The sequence below is a fragment of the Aegilops tauschii genome, chromosome 4 (genome assembly GCF_002575655.3).
Source record: "Aegilops tauschii subsp. strangulata cultivar AL8/78 chromosome 4, Aet v6.0, whole genome shotgun sequence".
NCBI lineage: Eukaryota > Viridiplantae > Streptophyta > Magnoliopsida > Poales > Poaceae > Aegilops > Aegilops tauschii.
The window spans coordinates 69,616,366-69,633,985 of NC_053038.3; the positions used below are offsets into that span (position 1 = coordinate 69,616,366).

The following is a 17,620-nucleotide window of genomic DNA, read 5'->3' on the forward strand; positions in this document are numbered from 1 at the left end:
ACTACTTCAAATGTCAACTTTTCTTTGCGGTAATTCTTGGAATCACCGAAAACCACATCAAGGGCGATCTAGCCGAATGATTCAGCCTTCTTTCCAGGTATGACGCCATGGAAACTCATATTGCTTTCACTAAGCTTGGACATCGGAATGTCCACTCCCTTCAAGGTCTCAGCATACAGGATATTCAGGCCACTACCACCATCCATCAGCACTTTAGTCAGTCGAGTGCCTTCAACAACTGGGTCGACCACCAGCGCTTGCCTCCCAGGGGTGGCTATACGTGCTGGATGGTCGGACTGGTCGTGATGGCAGTCTGGGACCACTTCAAATAACTTGGTGTTGCCAGAGCAACCATGTTCACCTCTTTGTTGATAACTTTCAGTCGACTTTTACTTTCGACGTCAGCAAAAATCATCAGAGTGGAATTGACGTTGGGAAAACCATCATCATCTTCTTCCTTATCCTCACCCTTGTCCGACTCCTTTTCCTTCTCCTTGGGTTGTTTCTCTCGGAACTGCTGGATCAGGAGCCGACACTGTCGAGTGGTGTGTTTAGGGTAAATCAGATTACCCTCTTCATCCTTCTTGATGTGAATGTGACAGGGTAAATCCAACACATCATTTCCGTCTTGATCTTTCACTTTCTTGGGGTTCCAGGGCTCTTTGGGCTTCCTCTGAACTTTCCTTGAGCCACAACTAAAGCCTCACCAGGAGCAGCTGGTTCGGCCTTGCGCTTCTGCTTCCGATTGGAATTCCCTCCTCCAGTTTCTTGGTCGACTGTTTTGTGTTTGCCACTCCGGAGTCGGTCTTCCTCTTCACCATTAGCGTACTTGGTGTCAATCTCCATCATCTGAGTCAGGGACATATCTCCTGTCCGACCGAATTTCAGATTCAACTCTTGATACTTAACACCCTCCTTGAAGGCACAAACTGCTTGGTGATCTGACACATTCTCCACTGTATGGTGCAATGTGATCCATCTCTGGATGTAATCTCTCAAGGTCTCATTCGGTTTCTGCACGTAGGACTGCAATTCTGTTAACCCTGCCGGCCGTTTGCAAGTACCCTCAAAAGTTCTGATAAACACTCGGGCGAGTTCTTCCCAACTGTATATGTTGCCAGGTGCTAACTGATTCAACCACACTCTGGCTGAGCCTTCCAACATCAGAGGAAGGTGTTTCATGGCCACTTCATCATTGCCGCCACCGATCTGTACAGCCACTCGGTAGTCCTCAAGCCAAGTGTCAGGCTTGGACTCACCAGTGAACTTGCTGACTCCAGTCGCCAACCTGAAGTTGGGAGGAATCACCGCAGCCCTAATGGCTCTGCTGAAGCACTCTGGGCCTGAAACATGTACTCTGCTGCCAGTCAGGTGATCTCTGTCATGACCCTCACTGTGTGCTCTGTTCCTGTCGACCAGACCTTGAACAAGGATAGATCTCGCATCAAAGCCCGGCTCCCTGGGGTTGACTGGAATTCTTCGCCCGTCACTGTGAGGGCGTCTGTCATCGTGCTGCCGAGGCAAACATGACCCACTCCTCGGGGGAGGTGTGGGCACTCGACGACGGTCATCGTGGTCGAGTCGGTGATCATACTGCTCACGGTTTCTGTACTGATCTCGCCAGTCCCCACGTCCCTCACGCCGCGGGGGCGATCTTGGGCTGTGCGCCGACTAAACTGTGTCTGCCATCACATACCTGCTATGAATTCTATTCCGTGACTGTGATACCGCGGTGTTCTGCTCTCCTGCAGCCCGGAGTAAACCCGGATCTGCATCAAACCTCTGCCAGCTTCCGACTCGGAAGGCTGAATTGACTCTGCTATTCGGGCTGCAGCTGTGAGATTTTGAATCGGAGTTCGGTATACCTGAGTTGGAGGCGGAAAACACTGTCGTCGACTGGACTCAGGAATCCGCTGCCGAGCATGCTCGTCGAGTGCGTGCTGGAGGGTCTCCAGTCGAGTGCGCTTAGCCAAGTTGGTCAGGCGCGCCTCCTCCAAGGCTCGGGCCTCGAGGGTTTCTCCAATGATAGGAGTGTGAAGTGCATCCATATTGCGGCGGCGAAGCTCTTCCCTCTGCTGCGAAGAGAGGGGCCCGGGGCGGTACTCCTCGTGAATGCGCGACGGATCACCGCTGCCATCGCCACCGTCGTCGCAGGGGAAGCCAGGAGGACTGCGTGGTCCGTTAACCATCAGGACTTCCACCGTGGGGTCACTGCTGTCGCACTCGGATGCGATCTCGACGGAGCCAGTCGACGGGTCGAACAGGCCGTAGAGAGTTTCATCGGGCTCGATTGCCGCGACTTGTGGGATGGCCGATTGGCGGGCCACCGCAAGCCTCACCCACCGCTGGAGCCGCGACCGACCGAAACGCTTGCACCGGCGAACAGCGGGGAGCGAGGACGCCACAGGAGCCGACCGATACTGAGTCGACGGCTGCCGAAGAAGGACGCCGCGGACGCATGCGCGAAAGTGCGTCGCCCCGCAGACGGGGAGCGCCTCGACGTTGAGTGGAGCCTCTTGGAGCCAAGCGGAGTCGTCAGCGACGAAGACGAGCGCGCCGAGACGGATCTCGCGGCCCTCAGCCAATCCTCCGCCGGAAACCATGATGATGGGAATCGGAAAAATCGCAACTTCACCAAAAAGTCGCTAAGACACCTGCCCCACGGTGGGCGCCAACTGTCGTGGATCTAAAACTGACAGTAGAATGGGGGGTAGGTGTGAGGAGGCAAGATCCTAGCTATGACGAAGTTGTACACGCGAGTTTTTACGAGTTCAGGCCCTTCGCGGAGGAAGTAATAGCCCTACGTCTCGGAGCCCGGAGGCGGTCGACTGGATTATGCGTGTGTGAGTTACAGGGGGGTGCGAACCCTTGTCCCAGAGGAGGGGGGTGGCTTATATAGAGTACGCCAGGACCCCAGCTCCCCTCTGTTACACGGGGTTCAATGTTCATAAAGAAGAAGCGTTACAGGTAACGTCCGCAATAAAGTGTTATAAATGATAATTAAGTCTATGAGTAAACGCCCGACCGTTGCTGTGTAGAGTGACTTTAGATCTTCTGCATGTCGAGTGGTTTCTGTGATGGTCGAGTGACATTGATTCTTCCGAGTGGAATGTCTCTGGTCGAGTGGATGATGATACCCTTCGAATGCTTCTGACTTCAGGGTGATGTCCTTGGGGAGGGTATCTAGGTCAAGCCTATAATCCTACCCTAAGTACATAACTTCATCAGTGCGGACGCCTTGCTGCACGGGTGGCGGCGGCTAGTGATGGGGACGGAACGCGAGGGTGAGGAAGGGGCCGACGCCGGTGGGGCGGTGGGGTCGGAGGTGGCCACGGCGCAGCAACCTCCGGAGCGTGCGTGCAGCAACACGCCTTGTATCAGCGACTGCGCGTGCTCCGGCCGGCTCTGCACTCGTTCACGCATACTGCTTGCAATGTGTTTTTTTAAACAGAGACAAAAGATTTTGTCTCATCGATCAATTGAACATATAAACCCTCAAGAAGTCATAGGCAGGATGAAGGTAGCCATGTCGCCTCTTATTCGCTGCTGCCACCGCCTGTAAATTTCGTTCCCCGCCGAGGGCATTTTGGTCTTTTCACGTGCAAGGTATAAATTGAGCGGCGGGCGCCACAGCGAGCGAGCAGGGCGAGAGGAAAGAACGAGCGAGCGGGGCGTGAGGCATCGAAAACTCGCCTCCCCCTCCCTTAGCAACCCTAGCCGCCATCTCCTCCTCCTCCTCCTCCCACCTCAGCCGCCTCCCCCTCCCTCAGGAATGCTAGCCGTCGTCTCCTCCTCCTCCTCCCACCTCAGCCGCCTCCCCCTTACCCTCTCCCCCACCCCTCCTGCATCGCTGCCTCTCCTCCTTCTCCTCCACCAGCGCCGCCTCTCCTCCTCTTCTTCGTACGGATCTGACTGGATCCTTCCGCGCGTGCGTCCGCTTCTCCTCGAACTGAAGCGTCACAGGCAGGAGGTCAACATCCGGGTTCAGCCCTGATGAATTTGGGCTTGGGCGCGCTGCTGCTGGAGGGAAGGACGTCCGCCACTACTCGTGCCTCCACAACAACCATCTCTCCCCATGACCTGTGCCCAAATTGGATCCACAACCTAGGACATGCCCTAGCAAGGTAAGTACGTGATTTATTCCCAATCCTTGCTCCCCTCGATTGTTGCTGCTACGTACTTGTTGTGTGTGTCCTTTGTTCCTTGTCGATGCGCCTTCTATCAGTCGATGCCTCCTCATCTCTTGTCCTCACCACAGGGACTTGGAGATGGCGCTGAGGAGGAAAATGAGATCCGGGCGTAATCGAGTGTATTGGCAGCAGCTAGAGCGATGTGGCTTTCTATACGTAACCTTGCTTGTTTAGATACCCTCAAGAAGTCATAGGCACGATGAAGGTAGCCACGTCGCCTCTAATTCGCTGCTGCCACCGCCTGTAAATTTCGTTCCCCGCCGAGGGCATTTTGGTCTTTTCACGTGCAAGGTATAAATTGAGCGGCGGGCGCCACAGCGAGCGAGCAGGGCGAGAGGAAAGAACGAGCGAGCGGGGCGTGAGGCATCGAAAACTCGCCTCCCCTCCCGCAGCAACCCTAGCCGCCATCTCCTCCTCCTCCCACCTCAGCCGCCTTCCCCTCCCTTAGGAACGCTAGCCGCCGTCTCCTCCTCCTCCTCCCACCTCAGCCGCCTCCCCCCTCCCCCTTACCCTCTCCCCCACCCCTCCTGCATCGCTGCCTCTCCTCCTTCTCCTCCACCAGCGCCGCCTCTCCTCCTCTTCTTCGTACGGATCTGACTGGATCCTTCCGTGCGTGCGTCCGCTTCTCCTCGAACTGAAGCGTCAGAGGCAGGAGGTCAACATCCGGGTTCAGCCCCGATGAATTTGGGCTTGGGCGCGCTGCTGCTGGAGGGAAGGCGGTCCGCCACTGCTCGTGCCTCCACAACAACCATCTCTCCCCATGACCTGTGCCCAAATTGGATCCACAACCTAGGACATGCCCTAGCAAGGTAAGTACGTGATTTATTCCCAATCCTTGCTCCCCTCGATTCTTGCTGCTACGTACTTGTTGTGTGTGTCCTTTGTTCCTTGTCGATGCGCCTTTTGTCAGTCGATGCCTCCTCATCTCTTGTCCTCACCACAGGGGCTTGGAGATGGCGCTGAGGAGGAAAATGAGATCCGGGCGTAATCGAGTGTATTGGCAGCAGCTAAGCGATGTGGCTTTCTATACGTAACCTTGCTTGTTTAGATGACCTGGTTTGTCCTTGTGGTAAGAGAACTAGCATCAATTAGTGCAGACTTTGCTTTTTATGCAAGAATTTGTTAAGGTAAATATTCCATATTATATCCATGATTCTGAAGAAACATTGTGCAACAATTTCCTGTAATATATATCTTCGGATGAATTGGTAGTCACACACCCACGACACTTTACCTTTGAAGCCTGTATATATTTGTGAGTGTACAAGCATAATTAGTTATAGGGGAGAAAGATGCTGCTCTTCTCTCGAAGACCACAAAGGTTCATGCCCTTTGCCGATTGATTTTTCTTTATTGTATTGATCAGCTTTGCCAAGTCATTTGTGGTATTTAGCATTCTCAAATTTTTATATTTAGCTAAATTTAATCTTGACCTGATTTGCTCTGCCCAATACACGCATGATGCCTTTTCTTTTCCATCAACTGGATGCAAGATTAGTTTACCCTTTAGACTTTGTGTTAGATTAGCCTTTCCTGTATATCTTTGATGGATCAACTGTGTTCGATTGTAGGTACTGTATATACGTTCTTTGATGGATCAGCTGCGTTAGATTGTAGATACTGCTGAGAACAAAGTTGTATTTGGATATGATATTAGTTTTACAATCATTTTTTTTGCTAATTTTAATCTGATGCAAAAGAGTTCAGTATAATTAAAATTTGGTTTCATACAGAAGCTCCATCATTGGAATCAGTATACGTCTGCTGATAAATCCCTTTGTATGATCATGCTTTTTAGGAATTGATATTCCAATCAATCTGTTGATGTGGTGTTTGTCGGAGGCGAAGGGTAGCGACGGTTTCATTCTGAGATCGTCTTCCTCGAGGTACATTCATGAGTCAGTGCGTCACTTCAGTTCACCTTACCACAAATGCTTTGCGGGCTGCTCTCTCATCTGAGTATGTACGCCTTGTATATTGCAGTTCTTCCTAAGCGAGTATTATTGCAGATCCCAGAAGAAGACTAACTTCTGCTTGTTTCCACCACCACAATATTTTCTTCATTGGCAGGATTACTGCTACAACCAAACTTAGAATCATGCTAGGTATGCATATTCGGAGTATAAGATTATGATGACAAGTTCTGAGAATCCGAGCATCTGAGGTGAGCTTCCCGGCGATGGCGGCGACGCTCGTGGGCATCGCGGCGCTTGGGGATGCAGCAGATCCCCACCAGGCCGTGCTGGCACTTGGGGTACTCCCCGACGACGACGGCCCAGCGGCGGATGGTGCGAGGGAGGCCGGCCACCGCGACGAGTTCCTCTTCCTCTCTCCCCGATCTAGGTCAGATCCCGTTTAACCCCCCTCCTGCCCTGATTGCTTGTGCCATGATTTGCTCCGTGTTTGGATGAGGAAGTAGACCAGCAGGAGGAAGAGAGGATCTCAGGACGCGCTCCTTATTGGACTATTGAAATATGCAGTAATAAGAGAGATTAAACGTGTTTAGAAGAGAGAGCACTAAGATAAGAAGCAGCGAAGAATAGAATAGAATAGCAAGTCATAGTTTTAAGAGTAAAAAGAATGAGAGAGTAACTAAGAAATTAGAACAGAGAGAAGATTTGCAGAGTTAAAAGAGTATGAATCCTACACTTTCTAGCTGAGAATAGATAGAGAGAAAGCAAGACACAATCAGTTCTAGACACCATAAAACCATAAGTTGTAGCCTTGTACAGACAAGCAGAAGTACAAGAACATGAGATGATGCAAAGAAGAGAGTGATATAGTGAGAATACATAAGTAAATCTCGTCCGTACCTAATTTGGGGGAAAAGAGAGATGAATTTGGGAGAGTCTTCTTCAGTCCATGATTCTTGGGGGCTGTAGATTTTTTTGGTAGTGTACGTGTTGTGTCGTACCCACAAATATCTGTTCTGCACCATGATAGCATGAGCTTGCTGCAGCCATATGGTTCTTAAGAGTATGGTGCTTGTTAAAAAAAGAGTTTGATAGTCTGATTTGGTTCTCATGGTGGTATGTTTCCTATCATCTCCTTTTTTAGTTTCTAACTTTATGCTTTCATTTTTTCTCTTGGCCAGCAAGAGCAGTAGGAGGCGGCGGGGAGGATGAGCAAGGAGGCGGCGGGAGGAAGAGAGATTCTTGGCGGCGCGCTTGCCTTATTGGACATGTTGTGCAGCTCACTGTTTTTTTCTCTTGCCATCATCTCCAATAGTGTCGAGTCCCCTTCCCGGCGCCAATTGCAACACATATCTCCTTTGACTGATTAGCCATTGTTTCCCGCAGCCGGTTTAGTTTTGTCTCGAACATCTGTTTTCTTTGAGATTTGTTTTTGTCGTGTGCTGATTATTTAGACATCCTCTCTGCCACCACAACCTATCCAAGCAAGCAACAGATCGAGGAGGATGGAGGCACGGCGCGACGACGACCGTGGCATAGATCAAGAGCATGGTCATGGGCTCATGGCCAGGGAGCGAATCAGGCATCCTGGATCACGACGGAAGGTGGAAGCTGCGAGAGCTGCCCGAAGAAGAGGGCGATGACATGGGGTGGAGGCCGAGGAAGAGGGCGACGAAGCGGGGGTGGAAGAGGGTGTGTCTGTGGTTATCGCCTTTCGAGACGACGCGACTTGATGATTTAGATTCGCCTTCCGAGATGATGCGACGCGGCAATTTAGATTTCTCTCCTTCCTCGCCTCAATGTCATGCTCTGCTTCTCTAGCTTGTAGGTTGTGGCCTTTCTCTTCTCCTCTTGTTTCCTTGCATTCTGATCAAGCCATGGTGCATATGTTGGAAATATGCCCTAGAGGCAATAATAAATGGTTATTATTATATTTCTTTGTTCATGATAATTGTCTATTGTTCATGCTATAATTGTATTATCCGGAAATCGTAATACATGTGTGAATACATAGACCATAACGTGTCCCTAGTAAGCCTCTAGCTGACTAGCTCGTTGATCAACAGATAGTCATGGTTTCCTGACTATGGACATTGGATGTCATTGATAACGGGATCACATCATTAGGAGAATGATGTGATGAACAAGACCCAATCCTAAGCATAGCATAAAAGATCGTGTAGTTCGTTTGCTAGAGCTTTTTACAATGTCAAGTATCTTTTCCTTAGACCATGAGATCGTGCAACTTCCGCATGCCGTAGGAGTGCTTTGGGTGTGCCAAACGTCACAACGTAACTGGGTGACTATAAAGGTGCACTACGGGTATCTCCGAAAGTGTCTGTTGGGCTGGCACGGATCGAGACTGGGATTTGTCACTCCGTATGACGGAGAGGTATCTCTGGGCCCACTCGGTAATGCATCATCATAATGAGCTCAATGTGACTAAGGAGTTAGCCACGGGATCATGCATTACGGTACGAGTAAAGAGACTTGCCGGTAACGAGATTGAACAAGGTATTGGGATACCGACGATCGAATCTCGGGCAAGTAACATACCGATTGACAAAGGGAATTGTATACGGGATTGATTGAATCCTCGACATCGTGGTTCATCTGATGAGATCATCGTGGAACATGTGGGAGCCAACATGGGTATCCAGATCCCGCTGTTGGTTATTGACCGGAGAGGCGTCTCGGTCATGTCTGCATGTCTCCCGAACCCGTAGGTCTACACACTTAAGGTTCGGTGACGCTAGGGTTGTAGAGATATGAGTATGCAGAAACCCGAAAGTTGTTCGGAGTCCCGGATGAGATCCCGGACGTCACGAGGAGTTCCGGAATGGTCCGGAGGTGAAGATTTATATATAGGAAGTCCAGTTTTGGCCACCGGGAAAGTTTCGGGGGTTATCGGTATTGTATCGGGACCACCGGAAGGGTCCCGGGGGTCCACCGGGTGGGGTCACCTATCCCGGAGGGCCCCATGGGCTGAAGTGGGAAGGGAACCAGCCCTTAGTGGGCTGGGGCTCCCCCCCTTGGGCCTCCCCCCGCGCCTAGGGTTGGAAACCCTAGGGGTGGGGGGCGCCCCACTTGCCTTGGGGGGCAAGCTTCCCCCCTGGCCGCCCCCCCCTTGTAGATGGGATCCAGGGCCGCCTCCCCCCTCCCAGGGCCCTATATATAGTGGGGGGGAGGGAGGGCAGCAGTACCACAGCCCCTGGCGCCTCCCTCTCCCCCTGCAACACCTCTCCCTCTCGCAGAAGCTTGGCGAAGCCCTGCCGAGATCCCCGCTACTTCCACCACCACACCGTCGTGCTACTGGATCTCCATCAACCTCTCCTTCCCCCTTGCTGGATCAAGAAGGAGGAGACGTCGCTGCTCCGTACGTGTATTGAACGCGGAGGTGTCGTCCGTTCGGCACTCGGTCATCGGTGATTTGGATCACGGCGAGTACGACTCCATCAACTCCGTTCACTTGAACGCTTCCGCTCGCGATCTACAAGGGTATGTAGATGCACTCCTTTCCCCTCGTTGCTAGTATACTCCATAGATGGATCTTGGTGATGCGTAGGAAATTTTAAAATTCTACTACGATCCCCAACAGTGGCATCATGAGCCAGGCCTATGCGTAGTTACTATGCACGAGTAGAACACAAAGCAGTTGTGGGCGTAGATGTTGTCAATTTTTCTTGCCACTACTAGTCTTATCTTGTTTCGGCGGTATTGTGGGATGAAGCGGCCCGGACCGACCTTACACGTACGCTTACGTGAGACAGGTTCCACCGACTGACATGCACTAGTTGCATAAGGTGGCTAGCGGGTGTCTGTCTCTCCCACTTTAGTCGGAACGGATTCGATGAAAAGGGTCCTTATGAAGGGTAAATAGAAATTGGCATATCACGTTGTGGTTTTACGTAGGTAAGAAACGTTCTTGCTAGAAACCTATAGAAGCCACGTAAAAACTTGCAACAACAATTAGAGGACGTCTAACTTGTTTTTGCAGCATGTGCCTTGTGATGTGATATGGCCAGAAGATGTGATGAATGATATATGTGATGTATGAGATTGATCATATTCTTGTAATAGGAATCACGACTTGCATGTCGATGAGTATGACAACCTGCAGGAGCCATAGGAGTTGTCTTTATTATTTTGTATGACCTGCGTGTCATTGAATAACGCCATGTAAATTACTTTACTTTATTGCTAAACGCGTTAGCCACAGAAGTAGAAGTAATCGTTGGCGTGACAACTTCATGAAGACACGATGATGGAGATCATGGTGTCATGCCGGTGACGAAGATGATCATGGCGCCCCGAAGATGGAGATCAAAGGAGCAAAATGATATTGGCCATATCATGTCACTATTTGATTGCATGTGATGTTTATCATGTTTTGCATCTTATTTGCTTAGAACGACGGTAGTAAGTAAGATGATCCCTTATAATAATTTCAAGAAAGTGTTCCCCCTAACTGTGCACCGTTGCGAAGGTTCGTTGTTTCGAAGCACCACGTGATGATCGGGTGTGATAGATTCTAACGTTCGCATACAACGGGTGTTGACGAGCCTAGCATGTACAGACATGGCCTCGGAACACACGCAATACACGTAGGTTGACTTGACGAGCCTAGCATGTACAGACATGGCCTCGGAACACGGAAGACCGAAAGGTCGAGCATGAGTCGTATAGAAGATACGATCAACATGGAGATGTTCACCGATCTTGACTAGTCCGTCTCACGTGATGATCGGACACGGCCTAGTTAACTCGGATAATGTTTCACTTAGATGACTAGAGGGATGTCTATCTGAGTGGGAGTTTATTGAATAATTTGATTAGATGAACTTAATTATCATGAACTTAGTCTAAAATCTTTACAATATGTCTTGTAGATCAAATGGCCCACGTTGTCCTCAACTTCAACGCGTTCCTAGAGAAAACCAAGCTGAAAGATGATGGCAGCAACTATACGGACTGGGTCCGGAACCTGAGGATCATCCTCATAGCTGCCAAGAAAGATTATGTCCTAGAAGCACCGCTAGGTGAAGCACCCATCCCAGAGAACCAAGACGTTATGAACGCTTGGCAATCACGTGCTGATGATTACTCCCTCGTTCAATGCGGCATGCTTTACAGCTTAGAACCGGGGCTCCAAAAGCGTTTTGAGAAACATGGAGCATATGAGATGTTCGAAGAGCTGAAAATGGTTTTCCAAGCTCATGCCCGGGTCGAGAGATATGAAGTCTCCGACAAGTTCTTCAGCTGTAAAATGGAGGAAAATAGTTCTGTTAGTGAGCACATACTCAGAATGTCTGGGTTACACAACCGCTTGTCTCAGCTGGGAGTTAATCTCCCGGATGACGCGGTCATTGACAGAATCCTTCAGTCGCTTCCACCGAGCTACAAGAGCTTTGTGATGAACTTCAATATGCAAGGGATGGAAAAGACCATTCCTGAGGTATATTCAATGCTGAAATCAGCGGAGGTGGAGATCAGAAAGGAACATCAAGTGTTGATGGTGAATAAAACCACTAAGTTCAAGAAGGGCAAGGGTAAGAAGAACTTCAAGAAGGACGGCAAGGGAGTTGCCGCGCCCGGTAAGCCAGTTGCCGGGAAGAAGTCAAAGAATGGACCCAAGCCTGAGACTGAGTGCTTTTATTGCAAGGGAAGTGGTCACTGGAAGCGGAACTGCCCCAAATACTTAGCGGACAAGAAGGCTGGCAATACCAAAGATATATGTGACACACATGTAATTGATGTGTACCTTACCAGTACTCGTAGTAGCTCCTGGGTATTTGATACTGGTGCGGTTGCTCATATTTGTAACTCAAAACAGGAGCTGCGGAATAAGCGGAGACTGGCAAAGGACGAGGTGACGATGCGCGTCGGGAATGGTTCCAAGGTCGATGTGATCGCCGTCGGCACGCTGCCTCTGCATTTACCTATGGGATTAGTTTTAAACCTCAATAATTGTTATTTAGTGCCAACTTTGAGCATGAACATTGTATCTGGATCTCGTTTAATTCGAGATGGCTACTCATTTAAATCCGAGAATAATGGTTGTTCTATTTATATGAGAGATATGTTTTATGGTCATGCCCCGCTGGTCAATGGTTTATTCTTGATGAATCTCGAACGTGATGTTACACATATTCATAGCGTGAATACCAAAAGATGTAAAGTTGATAACGATAGTCCCACATACTTGTGGCACTGCCGCCTTGGTCACATTGGTGTCAAGCGCATGATGAAGCTCCATGCAGATGGACTTTTGGAGTCTCTTGATTATGAATCATTTGACATGTGCGAACCATGCCTCATGGGTAAGATGACCAAGACTCCGTTCTCCGGAACAATGGAGCGAGCAAACAATTTATTGGAAATCATACATACCGATGTGTGCGGTCCAATGAGTGTTGAGGCTCGCGGAGGATATCGTTATGTTCTCACTCTCACTGATGACTTAAGTAGATATGGGTATGTCTACCTAATGAAACACAAGTCTGAAACCTTTGAAAAGTTCAAGGAATTTCAGAGTGAGGTTGAGAATCAACGTGACAGGAAAATAAAGTTCTTACGATCAGATCATGGTGGAGAATATTTAAGTCACGAATTTGGTACGCACTTAAAGAAATGTGGAATCGTTTCACAACTCACGCCGCCTGGAACACCTCAGCGAAATGGTGTGTCCGAACGTCGTAATCGCACTCTATTGGATATGGTGCGATCTATGATGTCTCTTACCGATCTACCGCTCTCATTTTGGGGCTATGCTTTAGAGACTGCCGCATTCACTTTAAATAGGGCTCCGTCAAAATCCGTTGAGACGACACCGTATGAATTATGGTTTGGGAAGAAACCTAAGCTGTCGTTTCTAAAAGTTTGGGGATGCGATGCTTATGTCAAGAAACTTCAACCTGAAAAGCTCGAACCCAAGTCGGAGAAATGCGTCTTCATAGGATACCCTAAGGAAACTATTGGGTATACCTTCTACCTCAGATCCAAAGGCAAGATCTTCGTTGCCAAGAATGGGTCCTTTCTGGAGAAAGAGTTTCTCTCGAAGGAAGTAAGTGGGAGGAAAGTGGAACTTGATGAGGTGATAGTCACCCCTTCCGAACCAGAAAGTAGCACAGCGCGGGAAGATATTCCTGTGGTGCCTACACCGACTGGGGAGGAAGTTAATGATGATGATCATGAAGCTTCGGATCAAGTTACTGTTGAACTTCGAAGGTCCACAAGAACACGTTCCGCACCAGAGTGGTACGGCAACCCTGTCCTGGAAATCATGTTGTTAGACAACGGTGAACCTTCGAACTATGAAGAAGCGATGGCGGCCCCGGATTCCGACAAATGGCTAGAAGCCATGAAATCCGAGATAGGATCCATGTATGAAAACGAAGTATGGACTTTGACTGACTTGCCCGATGATCGGCGAGCCATAGAAAATAAATGGATCTTTAAGAAGAAGACAGACGCGGATGGTAATGTGACCATCTATAAGGCTCGACTTGTCGCTAAGGGTTATCGACAAGTTCAAGGGGTTGACTACGATGAGACTTTCTCACCCGTAGCGAAGCTGAAGTCCGTCCGAATCATGTTAGCAATTGCCGCATTCTATGATTATGAGATATGGCAAATGGACGTCAAAACGGCATTCCTTAACGGCTTCCTTAAGGAAGAATTGTATATGATGCAGCCGGAAGGTTTTGTCGATCCTAAGAATGCTAAACAAGTATGCAAGCTCCAGCGCTCAATCTATGGGCTGGTGCAAGCATCTCGGAGTTGGAACATTCGCTTTGATGAGATGATCAAAGCGTTTGGGTTTACACAGACTTATGGAGAAGCCTGTGTTTACAAGAAAGTGAGTGGGAGCTCTGTAGCATTTCTCATATTATATGTGGATGACATACTATTGATGGGAAATGATATAGAATTCTTGGAAAGTATAAAGGCCTATTTGAATAAGTGTTTTTCAATGAAGGACCTTGGAGAAGCTGCTTATATATTAGGCATCAAGATCTATAGAGATAGATCAAGACGCCTCATTGGTCTTTCACAGAGTACGTACCTTGACAAGATATTGAAGAAGTTCAATATGGATCAGTCCAAGAAGGGGTTCTTGCCTGTATTGCAAGGTGTGCAATTGAGCACGGCTCAATGCCCGACCACGGCAGAAGATAGAGAAAAGATGAGTGTCATCCCCTATGCCTCGGCCATAGGGTCTATTATGTATGCCATGCTGTGTACCAGACCTGATGTAAACCTTGCCGTAAGTTTGGTAGGAAGGTACCAAAGTAATCCCGGCATGGAACACTGGACAGCGGTCAAGAATATCCTGAAGTACCTGAAGAGGACTAAGGATATGTTTCTCGTTTATGGAGGTGACGAAGAGCTCGTCGTAAAGGGTTACGTCGACGCTAGCTTCGACACAGATCTGGATGACTCGAAGTCACAAACCGGATACGTGTATATTTTGAATGGAGGGGCAGTAAGCTGGTGCAGTTGCAAGCAAAGCGTCGTGGCGGGATCTACATGTGAAGCGGAGTACATGGCGGCCTCAGAGGCAGCACAGGAAGCAGTCTGGATAAAGGAGTTCATTACCGACCTAGGGGTGATTCCCAATGCGTCGGGCCCGATGACTCTTCTGTGACAACACTGGAGCTATTGCCCTTGCCAAGGAGCCCAGGTTTCACAGGAAGACCAAGCATATCAAGCGTCGCTTCAACTCCATTCGTGAAAGTGTTCAGAATGGAGACATAGATATTTGTAAAGTACATACGGACCTGAATGTAGCAGATCCGTTGACTAAACCTCTCCCTAGAGCAAAACATGATCAACACCAGAACGCTATGGGTGTTCGATTCATCACAATGTAACTAGATTATTGACTCTAGTGCAAGTGGGAGACTGTTGGAAATATGCCCTAGAGGCAATAATAAATGGTTATTATTATATTTCTTTGTTCATGATAATTGTCTATTGTTCATGCTATAATTGTATTATCTGGAAATCGTAATACATGTGTGAATACATAGACCATAACGTGTCCCTAGTAAGCCTCTAGTTGACTAGCTCGTTGATCAACAGATAGTCATGGTTTCCTGACTATGGACATTGGATGTCATTGATAACGGGATCACATCATTAGGAGAATGATGTGATGGACAAGACCCAATCCTAAGCATAGCACAAAAGATCGTGTAGTTCGTTTGCTAGAGCTTTTTACAATGTCAAGTATCTTTTCCTTAGACCATGAGATCGTGCAACTCCCGGATGTCGTAGGAGTGCTTTGGGTGTGCCAAACGTCACAACGTAACTGGGTGACTATAAAGGTGCACTACGGGTATCTCCGAAAGTGTCCGTTGGGTAGGCACGGATCGAGACTGGGATTTGTCACTCCGTATGACGAATCTCTGGGCCCACTCGGTAATGCATCATCATAATGAGCTCAATGTGACTAAGGAGTTAGCCACGGGATCATGCATTACGGTACGAGTAAAGAGACTTGCCGGTAACGAGATTGAACAAGGTATTGGGATACCGACGATCGAATCTCGGGCAAGTAACATACCGATTGACAAAGGGAATTGTATACGGGATTGATTGAATCCTCGACATCGTGGTTCATCCGATGAGATCATCGTGGAACATGTGGGAGCCAACATGGGTATCCAGATCCCGCTGTTGGTTATTGACCAGAGAGGTGTCTCGGTCATGTCTGCATGTCTCCCGAACCCGTAGGGTCTACACACTTAAGGTTCGGTGACGCTAGGGTTGTAGAGATATGAGTATGCGGAAACCCGAAAGTTGTTCGGAGTCTCGGATGATATCCCGGACGTCACGAGGAGTTCCGGAATGGTCCGGAGGTGAAGAATTATATATAGGAAGTCCAGTTTTGGCCACCGGGAAAGTTTCGGGGGTTATCGGTATTGTATCGGGACCACCGGAAGGGTCCCGGGGGTCCACCGTGTGGGGCCACCTATCCCGGAGGGCCCCATGGGCTGAAGTGGGAAGGGAACCAGCCCTTAGTGGGCTGGGGCGCCCCCCTTGGGCCTCCCCCTGCGCCTAGGGTTGGAAACCCTAGGGGTGGGGGGGCGCCCCACTTGCCTGGGGGGGCAAGCTTCCCCCTGGCCGCCGCCCCCCCCCCTTGTAGATGGGATCCAGGGCCGGCGCCCCCCTCCCAGGGGCCTATATATAGTGGGGGGAGGGAGGGCAGCAGTACCACAGCCCCTGGCGCCTCCCTCTCCCCCTGCAACACCTCTCCCTCTCGCAGAAGCTTGGCGAAGCCCTGCCGAGATCCCCGCTACTTCCACCACCACGCCGTCGTGCTGTTGGATCTCCATCAACCTCTCCTTCCCCCTTGCTGGATCAAGAAGGAGGAGACGTCGCTGCTCCGTACGTGTGTTGAACGCGGAGGTGCCGTCCGTTCGGCACTCGGTCATCGGTGATTTGGATCACGGCGAGTACGACTCCATCAACCCCGTTCACTTGAACGCTTCCGCTCGCGATCTACAAGGGTATGTAGATGCACTCCTTTCCCCTCGTTGCTAGTATACTCCATAGATGGATCTTGGTGATGCGTAGGAAATTTTAAAATTCTGCTACGATCCCCAACAGCATATTGCCTCCGGTTTGCTTATGTGAGTGTGCTTCTATACAGAAAATTTGATTTGCTTGTTTTTCATTTCTTTAGGGGTATGAGGAGAGAGCTCTATTGTTTGCAGTGGCTGCATCATTTCGACAAGTGATATGATTGATCTTTGCTATGTGGACCAATGGCATGATGTGTACCTAAGGTTGGAGGTGCTGAATTGGGTAAGAAAAACATGACAACCATTTGCTTGTTTTCCACTTCTTTAGGGATATGAGGACAAAGCTCTATTGTTAGTGGCTACTTCCATTTTGGATGATTAATTATTTGCATGAAGGTTCAGAGAATGGCCTTTATTGCCTTACAGTCCAACTGGTAAACAGAACAGTGCCTTACATAAGCACTAATGGCGATCTTATATACTTATATGTATATGTTTTCTTTATGCAGAACACGTGAGAAATCACTGATGCGCATGGCTGACAGCTTTTGCACGATGAAGTAAAATTGGCAGGTGCTTTTCTCTACTTTCTAATATTATCCATATATCACAGGGCAAAGATAGGTAGTTTTAGCAGGGATTAGTGGTTCATCGCAATTTTTCTAGCTTCTTTTGTCCTCCAAATGATACAGAAGGCAGTCAAGTTCCATCCTCTAATTTCTTGTGATCTTTGTAGGACCAATTAGGATGCATACCCGAAGGAGTGAATCTACTGGTTCAGCTGAAAATTGATCTCTATTTGGTTTCTGTTTTTGCGTTTGGTTTTGCCGGCCGCTCGTCCTTGGTATGCTCATCCATCTTGGCTGCTCTGCTTGCCTGCTTCTCCTGTCTAACTCAGGTAAATGGACCGTTCTTTAATTTGTCCGGGGAACGAATCTTCTTTTACCTGTCTATTCCATAGCATGCCGGTGCACTGACCACTTCATGT

The 17,620-nt window shown here is 49.1% G+C and overlaps 1 long non-coding RNA gene across 1 annotated transcript; it reads left to right on the forward strand.

Moving 5' to 3' along the window:
- The first annotated feature begins 7,798 nt into the window (after positions 1 to 7,798).
- LOC141021201 (uncharacterized) lies at positions 7,799 to 17,206 on the forward strand. The gene is made up of 3 exons (XR_012181379.1): positions 7,799 to 7,931; positions 16,794 to 16,915; positions 17,142 to 17,206. It is a non-coding gene; the product is annotated as an uncharacterized lncRNA (long non-coding RNA).
- Positions 17,207 to 17,620: the final 414 nt, after the last annotated feature.